We start from the raw sequence: 20,596 nt of genomic DNA on the forward strand, positions 1-20,596 counted from the left end.
CCTAAAATTAAATAAAGAAATGTGGGTCTGGCAAGTGGAAAGCTTTATGTCTCAACTTCATCCTCAAAAATATTGACCTCTGCCTCCATTTTGTGTGTCTGCTTTGTCACATTCAGGCCAAATGAGGAGGAAAACTGAGTCTATTTATGCAACATCCCCTTCTCTGCTTTACATGGCCCCTGGGTGGTGATTCTCTTGCATCCAGGAGAGAAAAAGATTGGGGCAATGAGAACCTCTTTAAAATTTGGCTAGATGGGTGAAGCTCAGCACGTAGGTTCTCCCTGTGCCTGTGAAGGGAGAGAGGTGGGGATTTAAACATACCTGTACCAAGCCAGTCCCCTGTGTGTCCTGTCTGGAAATACCAGACTGCAGCTCCTGTGGGAATCTCAAAAGCATCAGCAAAAGGAAAAGAAAGAAACATCTAAACAGCCTTTTTCCCAAAGCCAGGCAAAATGATGATCTCCTGTCCTGTTTGATGCTGACTTCCAGCAACTGCTCCCTGCCCCTGCACTGTGCATTCCCCTGTGGGCTGTCAGATCAGACTAGATGATGCTTGGATGTAGGAGGGGAAGAAAAGAGACACAAAGGAAGAATTTCACCGCCCAGCTGATGATATCCTCCCTCTAGGGCTGGGGGCTCACACCAGGTGCTGCCTCAGGAACAAAGCTGTGGCCCCAGACAGCAGCGATGGCACAAACCCATCACCCCTGAGTGGCTGTTTGAATCAGAGCCTGAGTGGGGAGCTGGCAGAGAGTGGGGGGAGCACGGGGGGATGTCAGATAATTTATGGGCAAGGTCTTCAAAAGAGCTCTGTTCCCACTCGGGACAATGGGAGCTACCGGGGGCTCGGCGTGCACTTACCACTCCGGTCACGTCAGCACCAAGCCCCGCTTGGGTGTGTGAAGAATACCCTTCAGTGTGACACTGACCTCTAAAACAAATAGAGTATTGCGGCGGCTGATGCCCCATTCATCACCGGGGGACAATGGGAGCCAGGCCCGTGAGCGAGGCTTCCTCCGGGGTGACGCTGAGCGGCTCCGGAGCGCTCGGTGCCAGCCCCGCGCAGCCCCCGGGAGCGCTCCCGCAGCCAATCCGCCCGCAGGCTCGGGATGCCGCAGCACCGGGGGAAACGCTGTTTCACTGGGAAATGCTGTTTCACTGGGAAATGCTGTTTCACAGCCCGTGGAGGGGCTGGGCTGCAGGGTGGGATAGCTGGAGACACCCAGGGAGGGCACGGAGTGAGAATGATGGGGAGGTCCCAGGGTGTTTTCTCGCCCAGGAGTGCCTCACTGCTGTTCTCACTCTGGGCTCAGGCAAGGGGCCGCCCAAGTGTGGAAACCCAGGGCACTGGGAATATTTCCCTGGCTGCTCTGGGGTGTCCTCACCCCCAGGGGAGCACTGACTTTGACCCTCATTCACGGAGAAAGTTTCCCAGACTTCAAGATAGACTGGAATCCACAAAAGTGTGAAACAGATTATAGAGAGTAGTGTAGGTGTGTCACTTAGTGAGAAATTGAGGTTTTGGGATTTTTAGTGTGTTGTGGATGGAAGCAAGTTGGAGGGCACAGGGTGTTGTCCTGGGTTTCTTCTTCATGCTTCTTCTTCCTTCTTCTCCATGGGTTTGGGTGGCATTTTGTAATTGGGCAGAAAAGTCCCCATTGCAGCTCTGTGGGATCAGTTATTGGGTTAAAAGGGAAAATAATGCAGGTATCAGCTCTTAATTGGATAGTTTAGTCTTAGAAGACCTTGGAACAAGAGATTGTTGTCCATTTTGTGCCTTCTGATGAAAAGCTGCTGAACTCATGGTTGTGAGACTGTTTTACTGATAAGAAATAATAAACACCTGAGTCCAAACATAAAACTACCATCTCAGGTGCCTTCAATCCAGACCCAGAGAAACCAACACCCCAGGGGAGAAAAGATGCCTGAGGGATCTTGGTAGGGTCCTCCTCTGTGCACTGGTGGAGGAGACCAAGAACTGGGAGCACAGTACAGCTGTGATGAAAGGTGATGGAGAATCAGGGTAGGGAGATGGGCATGAGGTCTGGCCGGCCACGCTGTGCCATTGAGGGGGAGGCATCTGCACACAGACCCTAAGAGGGGCACTAGAACCTCTACTAGGTAACTCCTGTGGCTTCCCTTCTGCAGTCATCAGCTCCAAGATGAATTTTCTCCAGCTGCTTCTGCTGCCCACAGCTCGCTGTTGTTGTTCCTATGCATAAGGACAGAGGAGATGGCTGGTGGCACGAGAAAATCACAATGTCAGGCTTCAGAGTAACGTGCAGGGGCCATTTGATGGCCCTCTATGGGGCACCAAGCCAGAGGAAGACTTTCTTCCCCATCCCTAAGCCAGGCTGGGCTGGGCATTAAAGCCTGAAGGTACACATGCTCACTTTGTTGGGTTTTTTCCTTCATTCACATCCTCCATCAATGGTTAATTCCTCCTGAATGAGCCTTGGACTGTCTGGTGATTGCATTTGCTGGTCACGTCTCTGGATCACAAAAGCAATCACAGTTCTACATATGTTCCTCATAAGGACCTCTGCAAATGACCAAAGTGAATATGCAGGGAGTCATTCCCACATGCAGATCGTAGCGTGGAGAGTGCAATTACAGAGATTCCTCGAAAAAATTGCCTGTGTAATGTACAGATGTGTACATTCACACTTTTAACAAGCCTGCTCTTATCTAGGCAGGCATCAGCACTGTGAGAAATGCTCCCACACATTTTCAGAGGGAGTTTCAGGGATTAATCCTGCCAAGGACTTGCCTTTCGGAGAAAGTGGCCTTGCGCTGGTGCCTGAAAGATTGTAATGTGCAACATTATCTTTCAACAGACATCTGTGTTAACAACTGAAATGAAATGATGGCACATTAAAAACTTTACTGTGCTGTTGCAAAACACTTGCCAAAAAAACCCCTGAGCTGCTGCTGTAGGTTACTTTGAATCATGCCTGAAAATAGCATATCCAGCATTACTTGGAAGCAGGCACACGGTTGCTAGCAAATCTAATTATCTCCTGGGAAATAAAGCACCAGTGCCTGTGTGAAAAAGGCTCAGAGGTGAGTGTAGGCATTGTCCCACCATTCAGGGGAATGATATGTGGATTTGTGACTCCTGTAGGTCGTGGAATCACAGCGCCCTTGCAAGTGTGCAGTTGTCTGATCTTGTGAAGATCACCCACCTAGCTCTGCCTTGGCCTGTGAGGGATCTCAAATAAAGCAAGCAAGGGTGACACGGTGACAATTCATGTCCTGATTTCCCAGCTCACTGCTCAGAGGGACGGTGTTACAAGGCTGAAATGACTCATCTGGCTGAACGTGGTTGTTTCAGCACCTCTGATACTGGTGGGTGCAATTCACATCTTCCTTCTCCTGTGAGCTGTCTGGAAGGTGTCTGTCTGTCCCCAGGCTGGCACAGGGAGCCTGGTGCTGTGCACAGCTGGCTGGAGGGTGGACACAGGGCTAAAGGACACATGGGGGAATCTTACACAGGTGGAGCAGCATCACTGAGGCTGCTCAGGCACTGCAGCAAAGCCTGGATGGTGAGCATTGAATTAGGGACCAAGGGCATGGTCTCTATTCTGGAAATCTCTGTGGAAAGCTCTCGAGTGTGGGAATAGCACAGGGAAAGCCACAAGGGATGGGAGATGGGAAAAAAGGTCTTACAGGAAACCTGTGATGTTTTGGAGCAGCAGCTGGAGACCAGAGAGGATGCGTAGGGCACCTGAAGGGATAGTGCATGACAACACATGAGAACTGAACCTGGCCACAGCTATCATAAAAGACTCGAGTGGAAAGCAGCTCAGAGGTAATGTCATCTGCATGTAGATATCTACAGGCATGTGGAGAACTAGGAAAGAAGATTCTGGAGAAATTGGAAATACCTGATGGCATCCCACCTGAATGTGAAAAAGTTACACGGGGTTCTTGTGACTGGAAGCTGAATCCCAGCTCATATCAGATGACCTTAGAGATGGTTTGACCAAAAGCAGGTGTCTACCCTGGGAACCTGAACAGCACCCTGGAATCTCAGCTGTAGTAACTGGCCCTTTTTCCACTGCAAGGGGCATTTAGATGCCAGACACTTACCTGTAAGTGCCTAAATTGAATCTGTGGTTATCTCAATCTCTGGGAATTGCTGTTGGTCCCAGATGCATGAAGGTGAGACAGACCTGCAGAGGTGGTCACAGCACCAGGAAGGACATGATCTCTGGGGGAAATGATTTGCATTATGAGGCTGGGGAAGAGCATGTGCTGATCAGCTCACTCCCTTCACAGGCATATCCCAAAGAGTTACAAACACAAACCACAGAGAAGGTCCCAGCTTATTTCATCCCTTCAACATCCCATGTGAGAACCACACATTGTCCAACACTGGCCAAAATGTTATTTCTCAGGATTATTTATTCTCAGGATTTTTTTTCCCCAGGATTGTTTCTGGAGGATTTTTTTGATAGACCATGCTAAGAATAACCCTAGTGGGAAAGATGTGGTTTCACTGAGTGAAAAGGGAGCCCCCCTCTCCTTCAAAGTTTTGCTGTCAGTGCCTAAGAGGTTTATTATTAGCATTTAATCCCTTAATATGTGTTAAGCCCCCCAGCACACTGAGCAAGGTTTGGTAATGTGGAGGAGAACAACAATGTCATTATGGGGAATATTCAGTATTTTGTACTTTTGTAAAATTCAAAGTACTGTCAAAAGCTCCCTGACTTGAGCATGGAGTTTGCTGCAATTCAAACACTTGGCTGTGAGATTGCAAGTGCTGTGTTTTTTTCCTCTGTGCCATGTTCCAGGCTCATTCTCAGGGAACGTTGTGTCCAGACCATCTCCTGGTCTCTGCTCTATTTCACATCAGCAAAGCCATGCCTTCAAACTTAATCCCTTGACCAAATTTCTTCAGCCCTCCTATTTTTTATTTTTTTTTTTCTGCCTGAACACCAATGGCTCAGTTTAACCTTTTGCAATAATGCAACACTCCCTGGGATAATGCCTGAAGTCTCTGCCTGGTTAGCAATTATTTAAATACTCTGTTATGAATAGGATCAAAGCCTTCTCTTATTGAAACACTCCATTCCCGATGCCAGAAGTTGTCACCGCATGACAAATGGATTGCCTGCTCTCTTCTCACAAGCGTGCTCCAACCAGACAGGGCTGGGCAGCCTGTGGGATGGGGGAGTTTAATTAATAACAATATTTAATTTCTACAATGGAGCACTTAGGGGAGGATGAATATTGCAGCAGCTGTGGTGTGCCTTCCCAAAGCGCGAGGAGCGAGCAGCTCCATCAGCAAAACGCTCGGCCGCGCGCTCCCAGAGTTCTGCGGAATATTTCAGCCAGGACAATTTTTCTTTTTTCCTTTTTTTTTTTTTCTCTCCCCCTCTCACTTACTGAGCAGCACAAGTGTCATCGTTCCTCCAACTGATAGTAGCTATGGAAACTGTGACATCACCGCCGACATAGCGATACATAAAAATTCAAGCGGCTGGGGAGCGGTTGCTAGGAGAGCTCCGCTCGGGAAAGTCATCGGGCAGGCAGCCAAGGGACGGGAGTCTGCTGAACATGTTGTACTTCACCCTGGTGATTTTACCCTCCTCCCACTATTTTCCCTTTCACATGCAAAGATTTTTTTTTCTCTCTTTTCTTTTTTTTTTTTTCCCCTCACTATATTCACTCTTAAATTATATCTGAGAATTTTACAACGGGCTAATGAGCTGGCGGTGGAGTAGCTGTGCATTATAACAGTGTGCAAAAAGTCAGGAAATAAAGCCACCTACTGTACTTAAGATCAAGTAAAAACGATCACGAGCCACCATGTTTTGTAGCATAAACATGCATTTTGGACCACTTTTGGACCAGGGTTTTTCACGAAGCTTTATGCATACATAAATGAGGGTAGAAACCTGACCAATAATCATCAGAATTAAAGGTGATTTGAACCAAGGATGAGAAGTGGCCTGTGTAGTGGGTAAAACCTCCTATTACAAGTGGTCTGAATTCAAGAAGTGGAGTGTTTCCAGCAGTCTGAGTCACACCTGGTTTCTGGAGAACTGGTGCATCTCATCTGGTGGTTTTGGACCACTGGTGGTCAAGAGAAACAAGAGAGGGAACTCTTGTAGGGCTAGGTGTTAATTTTTATAAGACCAAAATTGTTTTATTAGACCAAAACTGTTAGAAAAACCCACAAACTTAGGAAACCCTTCCCCAGGCTCTGAGAAGATTTATTGAGGCAACTCATTTGCTCATTTCAGCATTTTTGGTTGGTCTAATGAAGGATTTTGCACACAGATCTGGTCACTTGCTCGTGTGTGCATCTTTCTTGGATGTACCTGCAATAAAGGACAACTGGTGTGTCTCTGCTTGGATGCAACAGATTCAGGGGTTTAAATCTGTCTTTCTATGTACATATAAATAGATACAGACTTTTCTTCCTTCCGAGACTGAGATGCCACTTGCAGAGGAAATTGTGCAAGTAGATCTCTACATGACCACCCAAGTAATGACACATTACAAGATAAAGGCAATATTCAGACTGAATAATCCTGGTAACTGGCCCAACAGTGAAGTGGTGTTGGGGAGCTTTGTCTAGGAATTACTCATCAAAATTATTTGGTAAAAGGGTTTTGGTATTTTTTTCCAGAATCTGTGTGTGCAAAATTCTTAGAATGTAATCAGAAACTGAGAAGGAAACAGAAAGGGGGAAAAAATAGCTGTTGATAACTTATTTTCAGACAATCCCTGATTCTGGGAAATGCATGTGCCCTCAGCAAACTCAAGGCACCCACATGAACCCAGACACAACCTGAGGATGGATGGGAACATCAAAAGAAAATCAAATTGTTTTATTTTTTATGAACCAACTTGTGATCTACAAAACAGGTAGTATGTCTCCTTCCAGATATATCTGAGATTTGACTTATTCACGTTTATTAAATGTACAGGATAATGTGTATTAAGCATTGAGGCCTTCTCAGCCAAGATAGCAGGAGTTTGGGTCGGAAAGGTGTGTCTTCTGGTGTGGAAGGATGTTTGCTGTAAGTGCATCAGACTGCTTCATAGGTCACAGTTTTGTTCATAAGAAGGAACAGATAAACATCCCATTTTATCTGAAGGTGTGTGCATTTCTATAGCATCAAGCTATTGTTTTCCCTGATGATCTTTGGGGAAGATGAAGTAATTTGGACAAGCTGCTACTTATTTCATTTTATCTTCAGGAACAAGGATTATTCTTTAGCCATCTTGATTAAAAAACAACAAAAAGTTAACCAACAGTCTCTTTTAATAACTATGGCCATAGCAGGATTTGAACTTGCCTTCCCTAAAATAAGGTAGGCACTTTATTGTCCATCAGGACAGAAAATCTTTGGCTACCTTCCATGGGAATTTAAAGGTGTTAAATTAGCTACAGGAGGGTTTCACTATTGTTCCTTAAATGTAATGGAAGTGGATTTAAATTTACAAGGGGTAAAAGCTAATAATTAAAAATTGTACTTAAGGGCTATAAAGTACAAAATGGGCTCCCTTGGACTGGGTTACAAAATTTCATGAAAAGTGCAGCTCCTGCTGGGTTATGCTTTTCTAGAATGACTTTAAAAAGGGTTTCTTAAAGGTGTTTTTGTTGCAAATTAATTGCTTGTGGCTTCCATGGATCTTACAGCCTATAAAGATGTCCCCATTGTGGTTTCCATTGATTATTTCATCAAGGGCTCCCCCTCTGCTTCTTCTTGTTACCAAAATCACACACAAATTAATAGAAGTGTTGGTGAGGAAGTTGAGAGAGCTATTAATGCCCCAGATCTGTCATGCCTTAGGATTTGGGGTACAGATCATAGCAGTCTCCAGTTCCCTCTCAGATTTCATGCATTTTCCCCTTTTCCATGCAATATCCCATGGGCCACTGGCAGCCACTGATCCCAGTAGGAGTCATGGTCCTCAATGGCATGAGCTCCATCATTTATTGGGAGTGGGTTGCTTTTCTACCTATATAAGAAAATAAAGACAAGTAATAAAAAACTAAAAGGAAATAAAAAATTAAGCAAATAAATATAAATAAATAAAAAATTAAGCAAATAAATAAAAAAATAAAGAAAATAAATACTCCTAGACCTACAGGCAGCTGGAGAAAGGTCTCGTGGCAATGCAGGATCTGCCAGCAACCTGGAAGGTGACAGGGAACTACCAAGGGAAGTTAGCCTCACTTTCTTCCTTCACCAGGAATTCCAAGTATGCAAGTGCTGTGAAATCTCAGCAATCCCAGCTGCCTATGTAGAAATGGCACAACGTCTCAGAACTCCCTTACTGGGAACAAGGGCCAAGAAAAAAATCTTGGTCTTGGTGTGTTTCTCCCGCCATGGGATTTTCCTTTCTGAGTTCTATCCTGTTCATAAGATAGCTTTCTTCCCAAAAACTTCTGCCTCAGCCATCCTTTTAATCTATGCAGTTCCATTCATCACCTCATTCCCCTTTGCCTCAAGCCATCAGTTTTTTATTATTATTTTTTAATATTTAATCGTTGCAAAACCACTTCTGCATTTTCTCTGACTCTTGTCACTCTTGTCAAACAAGCAGCTGAATTGTGCTGCCTTCTAGGACTGATTCTTTCCCAGGTTCTTCTTTTTCACTGAATTTTTTTCACTCCCCTAAACTTGACTCTGCTCAGACTGGATTTCCTCCTGTCTTTTCACCCCTAACCTGTTTTCAACCAGAGCAGATGAACTCCTGGTCTCTTGGGACAGTTGACCTGATATGGAGAACATCACATTATTGGTGAGAGGATCCTGCAGTGCCTATAGGGAAAAAGAGAATTATGCAGGCAGCCACTGCTGTGGCTTCAATAGCACTTCATCCACAGAAAATGTTTGAAGGGGATGGTCATTTTAAACCAGCAGAAAAGCAGAAAATGGGACACAAAGCAGGATGGGGTTGCCAAGGGTAATCCCCAGTGCTTACTTGCATAAGATAAGGGTGTTTATAGAAAGGTTGTGCAGTGGAGCTAATCCCCGAGGGTGCAAATGTATTTGCTGGTCTGAAGGATGCTGTGAGATACCAACATTAGTCAGGTGACTCGTGGCTGGAATTGAACTATGTCTCCCACTGATCCCATAACAAAAGGGGCTGAGCAAGGAACAGGGAGCTTCTTGCTGAGCAAAAGCAAAATCTTTGTTCCACTCCTCTGGCAGAGACTCTGCTTCATCCTGTTTAGCACTCCTCTGCAAATGAGCTGCTTAAAAATATGGGTTTCCCTTCTCCTTCTGGAGAAGGACAACAAAAGTTGAAAGATTTTGTGTTTCAGCTTAAATTCCAAGAGGAGGAAAAGCAGGAATGGAAATCTGTTATTTACTGTTACACTGCTGCTATATATCAACATATATGAGTAAGTGGCACAATCTGGGCTCAAACTTTCACTATCAGAATTGATCATTTCTGAACATGGGAGAAAGTTTCACCCAAACCCGTGGTCCCTTGCACAAGGACTCAGTGCTTGCAGAGAATAAGGATTATGAAGTTGTTGCAATTGTCAAACAGAGCTGCTGGCAGGGCTGGAGGTGTGTTGTGCAACAAACTCTTTGCTCCTTGAAGATCAGCTTCTACTTGTTCCCCCAGCACATAAATCATGAGCTGGAGGTGGATGGAGGGGGAGAAATAGAAGTTCAGGCTTTAGCAGAACTTTTATGTGTTGAAACTGTTGATCAGTGAAGAGATAACAAGAGACCACAGAATCACAGGGTGTGCTCAGTTGGAAGGGACCCACAAACTGAGGTTTAAAACTGTATTTGAGATGTTTTCAATGTCACTGATGTTCAGAAAAGAGAAATTCAGACTGACTGCTAGTGCAAGCACCCCTATATCAGCCAGAAGGGATCACTGTTCAACTATTCAACTATTCAACTATTCATCTATTCAACTATTCAACAAATGTTTTTCTCCACTGACTGGATGGGGATCAAGGATCTGGTGGCCCAGAAGTTATAGAGAGTCTTGGTTTCTCACTGATTTCTGCAGTTCTGGTTGCAAACACTGAGCATTAATGCCTCAAGGTCATCTTCACCTGGGCTGTCAGGTGAGCAAAGTGGTGGAACTATCAGTTCTATACAGAGCAGAACAATTTCAACCTGGAAAGTGAGTAGGGCCAGACACTGTTCTGGCGTCTCCCATGGGCTCTTTGGATTTCCATTTCTCCTCCCTCTCTCCAATGTCCCCACATGCAATGACAAGATTCCAAAGGCACTTTCCCATGGAGCAGGGACACAGAGAAGAAAGTCACCCAACAATCTTTTTGACATCCCATGGTGCCACGTCATCCTGTCACCAGCAGCAGATGGGTGGATGCAATGAGGCTGCCAGCCCACGTCCAAACCATCAATTCCCAACACACCAAACCCACATCACCTGTGTGAGACTCAGTGGAGGCTGCAGTCATTGGACAGGAAGCCTGGGATTATTTCCCTTTGCAGAGTGTTTCAGTCAGGAGCCAACCAGACGAGAGCTCAGTATTCAGCATCTTATTTTTTATACAGAAGTAAATGGCAAAATTCCCATAATCTTCAAAAGGACAATACAGTCCTGAGTCTATATGCAATGCATTTCTTCTAGGTGGAAACAGATCCACTGGGATCTGATACTGGTGAGATTCAGAATTTTATTCTTTTAGCTTCTGTATATTATTTTATTTTATTTTATTTTATTTTATTTTATTTTATTTTATTTTATTTTATTCCATTTCATAATTTAATTTTATCTTATTCCATTTTATTTTATATTTTATTTTATTTTGTTCCATTTTATTTTATTCCTTTTTGTTCCATTTTATTTTATTTTATTTTACTTTTAGCTCTACAAATACATTCTTCAATTTACATGAAGAAAGAAATAACTGGTCCAGCACGGTTTAATCTATGATTCTTTCCATAGTATGAAAATCCAGAGACTTGGATCAAACTATATTCTTGAAGAGAGATTTGGGAAAAGAGGGGTGTTGGTGAACTCATCTCTACTTGGCAGCGCTGATCCCAATTTCAAACGTTGAAAAAAATCAAAAACTATTCAAAAAAACACCTCCAAAGGTTGCAGATGGAATCTCTGCTGAAACAGAGGTTGGATGTCTGAGGAAGAAGCAGGAAAGCCGTGTGAGATGAGCAGGTGAAGCTGGAAGGGGCTGAGTGAGCAGCCAGGTGTGGCTGTGCTCTGAGGGCCTCGAAGAGGGAGGGTGATGAGGAGGACTCCATCCATATCAGAAGGCTAATTAATTACTTTATGATACTATAATAGTCTATACTATATTATATTACATCTAAACTGAACCTGCCAAGCACTCAACCCTGCACACACTGCCCAGAATTGCCTGACTGTCAGTGACAGTCCTGACTCACAAACACCTGGCCCTGATAGGCCAAGGAACCAAAACACCATCACTGTGGGTAAACAATCTCCATGTTGCATTCTGCTTTTGCACAAACACAGGCACAGCAAATGAGATAAGAATTGTGTTTTTCCTTTCTCTGAGGTTCAGAGAATGTGAATCTCAGAAATCGTTGGGAAGAACTGTGCCTTGCTTTTCTCCGGGAAGAGAAACGTGGCTACAGCCAAGTGCACAACCCACGGCTGGTGCAGCCCTGGTGAAACCACTGCCCTGACTGCCAGGTGAGTCCCACGTGTGAGGCTGGGAGCCCTGGATGCCCCTGGAGGCAGCAGCTGCATCCTGAGCTGGCTGCCTCCCCCGGGCCCTCCTCGCCTGAGCCTTCATCACAAACACAAACGGGACTGGATCCTCAAAGGGGCTGCAGCCACTGCCGGCTGATTTATGAGCTGCTGTCAGGTGCAATGTGATAGAAGGAGGTTTTTGAGCTTCCCAGGTGGCTCTGGAGAAACCTCTCTAGGTCAAGGCTGTTGATGGTGAGTGCCCCTGGCTACTCACAGCTTGGAAAATTGTACTTTGCACAGCTGGACTTCTAAAGGAACCTCAGAGTGGGAGGAAATGGATGGGCGGTGATTCTTCATGACCCCTCTCCTGCAGACAGGAGCTGGCTTGCCTAGGGCAAGTTATTCTCTAATTGAGCATTGCAGACATCCGTGCTGTAGCTGATGCTGCAGGCCCTGTTAGGGACTGTGGCCATGTTCAACCACAGAACCAAACCCAAAGTTTGTGTTGTGTAATCGTGTGTGTTTTGAGAGACAGCACTGAATGCAGCCAGCAGATGTGAGGATGAGGGCAAAGCAAAAGCTGTGAGAGAGCCTCTCACTCTCCTCTGGAGCACCTGCTTGTGGTCACAGCTGTGAGGGCAGTTCTTGACCCTGGAACTGCTCCACTATAGTGATTCCTTTGTGCCTGGCCCAAAACCAACAGCAGGCTGTGCAGTGCCAGGAGCAGAGGGGCAGGCAGAAGCCCAGAGTGTCCCTGCACTTGTTTCATTTGAGAGCAGAGTAGATACACCAGGAGACAGATAAATGCCACCCAGTTGTCCATGGATATACCTGCAGGGGTCAATGCTAGAATTACAGTTTCTCAGCACAGAATTATTGAATACTCTGAGTTGGAAGGGACCCACAGGGATCATTGAATCCAGCTCCTGGCCCTGCACAGGACATCCCAAAAATCCCACCCTGTGCCTGGGAGCATTGTCCAAACACTTCTGGAGCTCTGGCAGCCTTGGTGTTGTGCCCATTTCCTGGGCAGCCTGTTCAGTGCCCAACCTCCCTCTGAGTGAAAAACCTTTCCCTAAATCCAACCTTTTTAGCATCTCCGCTGAAAAGCTCCAGACCAGCTTTGCAGGCAGATGGCATCCAGCTGAAGGACTCAGTGACACCATTTGTCACAGTACAGAGCCACCAGACCAGAAGCCACCTTCTTGGCTCATCGCAGCCCTGCTACTGCAAGTGGCGAGGCCATATGCTGTCTCCCACAACCTGTGAGCCTGTTCACATCTCATCAGGGCCTGTGCTGAGATGCTCTGAGACCTCCCTATTTACATGGCATGGCTTATAAGCTTCTGCATTTGTCACTCCATGTGTGAGTCTCATGCCAGGTTTCAAGTCTGAGTCTCTTTGATTGCCCAGGAAGGTCAGGATCCTTCTTGACCAAAAGTGTCTCCCTCAGTTTGGATCATATTTTCCATTCTGGTTTTGATGGCAATCCATTTTTCAGACAACCTTTTATAAAAATCATGTTTTTCTTTCTTTCTTTTTTTTTCTTGGTCTCCCTCTCTCCTGTTGTGATGTTCACTGGGGTCTCAGGAAGAGGGAAGAGACGAGAATGTTGACTCCATGTTTCAGAAGGCTGGTTTATTATTTTATGATATATATATTATATTAAAACTATATTAAAACTATACTAAAAGAATAGAAGAGAGGATTTCATGAGAAGGTTTGCAAGCGAAGGAAAGAAGTGGAATGGAAAGATAATAAAATCTTGTGACTGACCAGAGTCCAAAACAGCTGGACTGTGATTGGCCATTAAGTAGAAACAACCACATGAGACCAATCAAAGATGCACCTGTTGCATTCCACAGCAGCAGATAATTATTGTTTACATTTTGTTTCTGAGGCCTCTCAGCTTCTCAGGAGAAGAAATCCTAAGGAAAGGATTTTTCATAAAATATGTCTGTGACACTCTCCCTTTTTTAAAAAAATGTTTTAATTTGAACAGGTCTAAACCTTCCACACACTGACCCAGACACCAACGTGGATCCAGATGTTTGCACTGGGATCTGACCATCAGCACTTGAACACTAAGCCCAGGACTCACAGAAATATTCTCAAAGCACAAATCCTAGGACTAAATGCTCTGTGCAGATTCCCCAGAAGTGGGAATTTTTCTCACAGGGAAAGTTTTCCTCCAAGGGCTCAGACTGCTACAAAGAAGAGCCCCTCTTGTTGCAGGTGTATTTCTTAATCCATGTCCCTGTGCCTGTGCAGAAATGCCAGCTATGGAAAAATAAAGTAGTCACCCAAAAATAAAATATTCACCCAAAAAGAGGTATTCTCCAACAATCTTTTTCAGCCAGATGTTTGCCAGTTGGAGCCAGAGCTGGCTGTGGTGGGTCCTGGTGACATCTCCAGGGCTGGCTGTGGCAGCCCTGTGACACCCCCAGGGTCTCGGGGGTCTCTGTGGTCAGGATGACCCCGAGATGTGTCAGAGAGTCTCTTTTCCCAGCCCAGCAGTCGAAGAAGGAGTCAGGATTCTTCTGTTCTGGTTCTCAAGGTTGTTTATTTGCTGTTATCTATAACATTCTTCCCCTGGCCTGCTGAGATCTGTCCAGCAGGTCGGTTCATGGTATCCCCAGAGGCAGTGTTATCTTTTTATACTAAAAACTACGTGTACATTATTTACTATTATTTCCTAATACCTATCACCTATGTTAGACAGTCCATCTCTACCCTAAACCAATCCAAAAGTGCCACCATCACCCAGAAGATGGAGGCTAGGAAGAAGGAGAAAGAAGGACAAGGCATGCCCAAATCCCTCCATCTTCCCAAAAAGAGGTATTCTCCAACAATCTTTTTCAGCCAGATGTTTGCCAGTTGGAGCCAGAGCTGGCTGTGGTGGGTCCTGGTGACATCTCCAGGGCTGGCTGTGGCAGCCCTGTGACACCCCCAGGGTCTCGGGGGTCTCTGTGGTCAGGATGACCCCGAGATGTGTCAGAGAGTCTCTTTTCCCAGCCCAGCAGTCGAAGAAGGAGTCAGGATTCTTCTGTTCTGGTTCTCAAGGTTGTTTATTTGCTGTTATCTATAACATTCTTCCCCTGGCCTGCTGAGATCTGTCCAGCAGGTCGGTTCATGGTATCCCCAGAGGCAGTGTTATCTTTTTATACTAAAAACTACGTGTACATTATTTACTATTATTTCCTAATACCTATCACCTATGTTAGACAGTCCATCTCTACCCTAAACCAATCCAAAAGTGCCACCATCACCCAGAAGATGGAGGCTAGGAAGAAGGAGAAAGAAGGACAAGGCATGCCCAAATCCCTCCATCTTAGCACCCCAAGCCCCCCTTCTAAAAACTCAAAATTCTACTTTTCTATCTTGTAACAAACTAACTATCATTCTACTTAAACTTTCGTGGCTTGTAAATCCTCATATAAGGTTGGTAATTTTTTCCATGGGTCACAATCAAAGGCACAGGGGTCCTGGGCTCTGTGCCAGGGTCTCTGAGCCCCCTGGCAGGGGCTGGAGCCATCCAGGGCAGCCAGAGGGGTGTCCTGGGTTCCAGCACCAGGGCTGGCTGTGGCAGTCCCTGTGACATCCCCAAGGGGTGGCAGCCCTGTGACATCCCCAGGATCACTCACAGGATCAGTGAGAGCAGGAGAGGGCTCCCAGCCAGGCTTGCCCTGGCTCCCAGTCACCTTTTCCTGGCCTCTGGAGCTGCTCCACGCCATCCTTGAGCAGAGATCGCTCCTGAGGGAGGTTTTTGGGGAGCTGAGAGTTAAATGTGACTCCTCCCTGGCCCCCTGCCCGGTGCTGAGCTCAGGCTGTGAGTCAGGGAGCAGGGGAAGGCAGCCAGGGGATGCTGTCATGCTGCGAGGGGAAATTTGGGCTGCACAGCCTTTGTGAGGTGTGGGTGGTGCTTGGAGGTGGCTTTTGTCGGTGGGAATGTCCCCACTGAGTGACACTGCTGTGCTCTGCTGCACTCATGGGAGTCACTGCAAAGTGGGGGCTCCAGGAAAAGGGTTCAAACACTCAGCTCAGCTCCCATCCCATCCCATCCCATCCCATCCCATCCCATCCCATCCCATCCCATCCCATCCCATCCCATCCCATCCCATCCCATCCCATCTCTCTGCTCTCTCTGGGATGCTAAACACAGCTCATGTCCCCTATATCAGCAGTCCAGCAGGATCTGGTCCTACCAAGGGGACAACCAGAACCTCTGGAGCTGCCGAGCCCTTGGCTCACCTCAGCAGCCACACTGTGTGACAGCTTTGGAAAGGAGAAGGAAGTGTTTGGAGCCAGTTGCACATTTCCAGGGACCAGGCTGTGAAAAACCAGCTCTTGGCTGCTCTGCCTGGGACCAGCTGGAGATTCTGAGGGAAGCTGGGAGCTGAGGTCATGTAGCAGATGCTGATCTGTGCCCTTGCTGCTGTGGCTGCTACATAATGGGAAGGGATTAAGGAGCTGTGTGGGGCAGCACCCTTCCCAGAGCTAATTAAGGGACTTAATTTTGATGGGGACAGACTTTTTAGTAGGGCCTCGAGCAATAGGACAAGGGGTAATAGTCTTAAACAAAAGGAGGGTAGATTCAGACTAAATATAAAGTAGAAAAGTTTTACAGTGAAGGTTAAAGAACAGGTTGGCTGTGAGAGGTGGTGAATGCTCCATCCCTGAAAAAATTCAAGATTTGGATGGGGCTGAGCAACCTGACCCAGCTGAAGGTGACCCTGCTCATTGCAGGGGGTTGGACTAGGTGGCCTTTAAATGTCCCTTCCAACACAAAACATTCTGTGGCCCTGTGATCCTGTGAAGGGCATCTTGGCCCTCTTTGTGTGAACCAGGCAGAGTACATGAAAGCAAAGTGGGGAGCCAAGGGTGGGACCCCCCTATGGCAGAGTGGGAGGCACTGCAGAGCTGCTCCCAGGGTTCACAGTGGCTTTGGGAATGACCCACACAGGCACAACTGAGTCCAAAGGGGGCTGGGCAGCAAGCTGCAAATCAAATCTGGAGCATGGAGTGGTTCTAAGACTCACCAGCTTTTTCTTATTTAAAAATCCCCAAGCTGGGACTCTCTGCAATCCTGACCCCCTTCAGGATGCTCTGTTTAGAGAGAATGCAGCACTCCTCTCTCAAAATCACATAAACCCCAGAAAGCAGGGATGCTGGCAGCTGCTTGGATAATTTGGCTGACTGAGCATGACTTTGATTCATTTATTTTTTGAGAGGGAAATATCTGGCTCAACTGGAGACTAATTCCCTCCCTCTCCTGAGATTGTCTTTAATAGCTAAATCTCAGCTCTCTCCCTCACTCTCATACCTCTGGAAACAATTGAATCAATTCCCTGTTTATGAAATGCCTGTGTTTATGTACAGTTGACAAAATAAAACCTGTCTTCTATTTTTCTGCCAGATCTCAACAAACATTAGTGTTTGAGGAAAATTTTCACTTTATTTTGTGTGTTTTTCCTCAATCTCCAGCCACAAGCAAAGCACACTTTTAAAGAAATGGGAAATGAAGTCCAGAGTGAGACACACATTAAGGAATTCAGGTTCTGGCCTAAATCTATTTTTCATCCAAACCTGAATCCAGATACACTTTATTTTCAGAAGCTGATAGCTGGAGCTGGACTTGAAGCACACCACACAGATTTCTTTATCACAGATATAGGGCCTGAAAGTCTACTTCAGTAGCTGTTTTTCAGATATCTACTGAACCCCCACATCCCTCCAGCTGAGATACATTTTCTCTGCCCTTGGTCAGCTGTTGGTTAGGGGGGATCATGCTTTTTCAGGAGGAGCAGCAGGATGGCAGAGAGAAATCTCTCCTGGCAGGAAGGGTTCCCCTGATCTGTTCTGAACCTCTGCTTTGGGTGAGAAGAACCACAGCAGCACCTCACAAACCTTTAAGGGGATAAGATGGTAACTTGTTTTCATGAAGATATTCACATGTGGGCATGATTTGGTGATGGAAAAGCACCTCAGAGCTCCATCTGACAGGCACACCTGAGAGTGGGGCAGCAGGAGCTCACCATGGACAAGGAGGGCTTGGGATGCCCCAGGAGAAGAACCCAAAAGTTGTGCCCAGCATTGCAGATGTGCTCTCCTGCTCCAGAGAGTTTTAGAGACCGAGAAATGAAAAATGTACTTCTATTGGTCTGTGGTGGTGTTCGCAGGGGTCCCAGGAAGGGGGAAGAGACGAGGATCTGACTCCATGTTTAGAAGGCTTGATTTTTATTTTATGATATACATTATATTAACACTATACTAAAAGAATAGAAGAAAGGATTTCATCAGAAGGCTTGCAAGGAAAGGAAAGGAATGGAATGATGATAAAATCTTGTGACTGACCACACAGTCTGAGACAGCTGGACTGTGACTGGCCATTAATTAGAAACAACCACATGACACCAATCACAGATCCACCTGTTGCATTCCACAGCAGCAGATAATCAATGTTTACATTTTGTTCCTGAGGCCTCTCAGCTTCTCAGGAGAAAAAATCCCAAGGAAAGGATTTTTCATGAAATCTGTCTGTGACATTGGTCCAATGTAAAGGTGACACTGCTTCAGTTCCCAAGTGGTTTAACCAGTTCATCTCCATGCTCTGCTGTCAGGCTGGCAAAACACCACCCCAGCTTCTCCCTGCCCAGGGCAGTCTCCCTTGGCAGGCACAGCTCAGCACTAACATACAGGAATTTTGTCATTTTGGCTCTCTCACTCAACCTTTGACCCTCAACCTTGCCCTGCTGCCAGCAGCGTTCCCAGGGCTCAGGGCAAGTCATTGCCTGTGCTCCACACGTGTGTCCCTGAGGCTTTGATGTCACCACAGACCTGCCTGGCACAGCTGTTCTGTCCCAGTCCCTCCCAGAAAGGATGGATTTTGAAAGGAAAACTGAGTGCATACACAGAGCCATTCTGGCACAACCACCGTGCCTTTAATTCACGTTCTCCTCTTGTTTGAAATAACATCATCCTGTAGACAAGCTGTAAACTCACTTCTGCCAAAAAAAATCAAGTTAATCCCTGCCTTTCTTAGTGCTCATCAGACAGAGTTTGCTCCTGGCTTTCTGGCTCTGAGAAGGAGCCTCCAACAGGTTTTCTGTACCCTGAGGAACCTGACAGCCAGTCATGTCAGGGTACTTCTTCTGGGAAAGTAACGTAAAAAAAATACTTCTCATGCAGGTTGTGGAGAGTAACCTTGGGCAGTTTTTACTAGCTTGTGGATTTTGAGTGCCTGGTGAGGGTGTGAAACACTTACATAGGTGGTTTTGTGCTGGAAGAAACAGTTTTAGCCAGCAGCAGCAAGGAGCCTCCCACATGGGAATTGAGACAGAGCTTGGTTGGAAAGAGGTCTCACTATTCAGGGAGCTGCTAAATGTCTTTAATTGCTTTCAGCTCTCACTCTCTGCACTGTGGGTGCATTTTTTACCTCTGCAGCTGGTAACCACCAGCACATCTCACTCCTTGCCTGGAGGGACTGAGCTGCTGCTGTATGGACTGGCTGGAAACTGGTCCCAGCACGAGGGAGTTTGAAAAGTACCAGTACATTTAAATAAAATGACGTGAAAAGGAGCTTTATCTCCTGTCTGATAGAATGTGCAGCTATTTTTACCTTGGCATATCAAATTTTAATGTGCAATCTAAGGTAAACACACCACAGAGGGAAGGTGGAGCACTTTCAGCAGTAAACTTCATAGAGGCAGCTCCAAGGAGGGGATAATCTTTCTCTTGTCTAGTTTGTTTGGAAAGAAAACTAAACTTGCTTGTTCTCATTGTGTGTTTACCCATTGTGTGCACATTGGTTCTCAGTGGTGCAAAGTACAGCTTTTTCTGCCTTACAAATCAGTCTATAAACATGTTCACTTTTGCTGCTTTCTTGACTTTAAGTGATTTAAAAGAACAACAACAACAACAAAAAAGCACAAAACAAACCCACAAAATCCACCCTATTTTTGCCAAAAGAACATTTTCAGCTGACTTTTGCTGTGAATGAAAGGAGAAGCTGAGCTCTGTATTGCAGTGGAAAAGACTTTATTTCTATTTTTTGTGAACATTCATGGTACAGTCTGTGCAGAAGCAGGAATATTTAGCAGGAATATTTTCTGCCCCATCTCATGGGATTTGTGTCACAATCAGCCCCCTCCCCTTGTTTGAAGGGAGAGATGTTGTTTCTGCAATGCAGGTAGACAAATAAATAATGTTCAGGTTTAACCAGAATGGGCAACCTTGTAAAACCCATTGCTTAAAGGTGTTTCTGGTCTGAAGATCAATAATAAAAGTGAAAAACTGACCATGCCTATGACTAATCCACTGGTTTGATACAGAGCAAAGTGATAGTGCAGATGCAAATGTTATCTCTAACAGATGTTAAACCCACATCCATGGGAACATTTATTGGTGGCTGTGTCTATTGGCTGATTAACCATTTATGAAAACACAATAATAAAATCATAATCCTTTACTGCCTATTAAAAGTCCTGTAGTGTGAACTATTCCTGGGAAAAGGCATCTCACTTTTCTTTAAAGAATAAGCCGATGGGATTTTTTTTTTTTTATTTTTTATTTTTTTATTTATTTGTGAATGTTCTCTGAATGGTACAAACCACACTGACAGAGGGAAGAAGACTGTGAGGTGTCTGCAGTAGGACCTAAATGACACAGCCATTGCTTTTCCTGCCTTCTTGACCCTTCACAAACCATCAGCAAGAGCAGGGCAGAGAGGTTTTGGGGGCTGCCCTCAGCCATCACTTCATTATGATTTTTGAGCCAAACAATCACAGAGTGTACAGGGTGAGATGAAAGGACTGGTGAGGGGACCCTGCTTGGCACCTTGGATGCATCTGCTTAAAGCTGCTCCCTTGGGAAAAAGCTCATCTGAGCCAAATCCACTGTGCCAACACACCTGACTGTGGGATTTGCAGGGGCTCCAGACCCTGCAAGGCTACTTCTT

This window comes from Geospiza fortis, unplaced genomic scaffold (genome assembly GCF_000277835.1).
Source record: "Geospiza fortis unplaced genomic scaffold, GeoFor_1.0 scaffold182, whole genome shotgun sequence".
Taxonomy (NCBI): Eukaryota; Metazoa; Chordata; class Aves; order Passeriformes; family Thraupidae; genus Geospiza; species Geospiza fortis.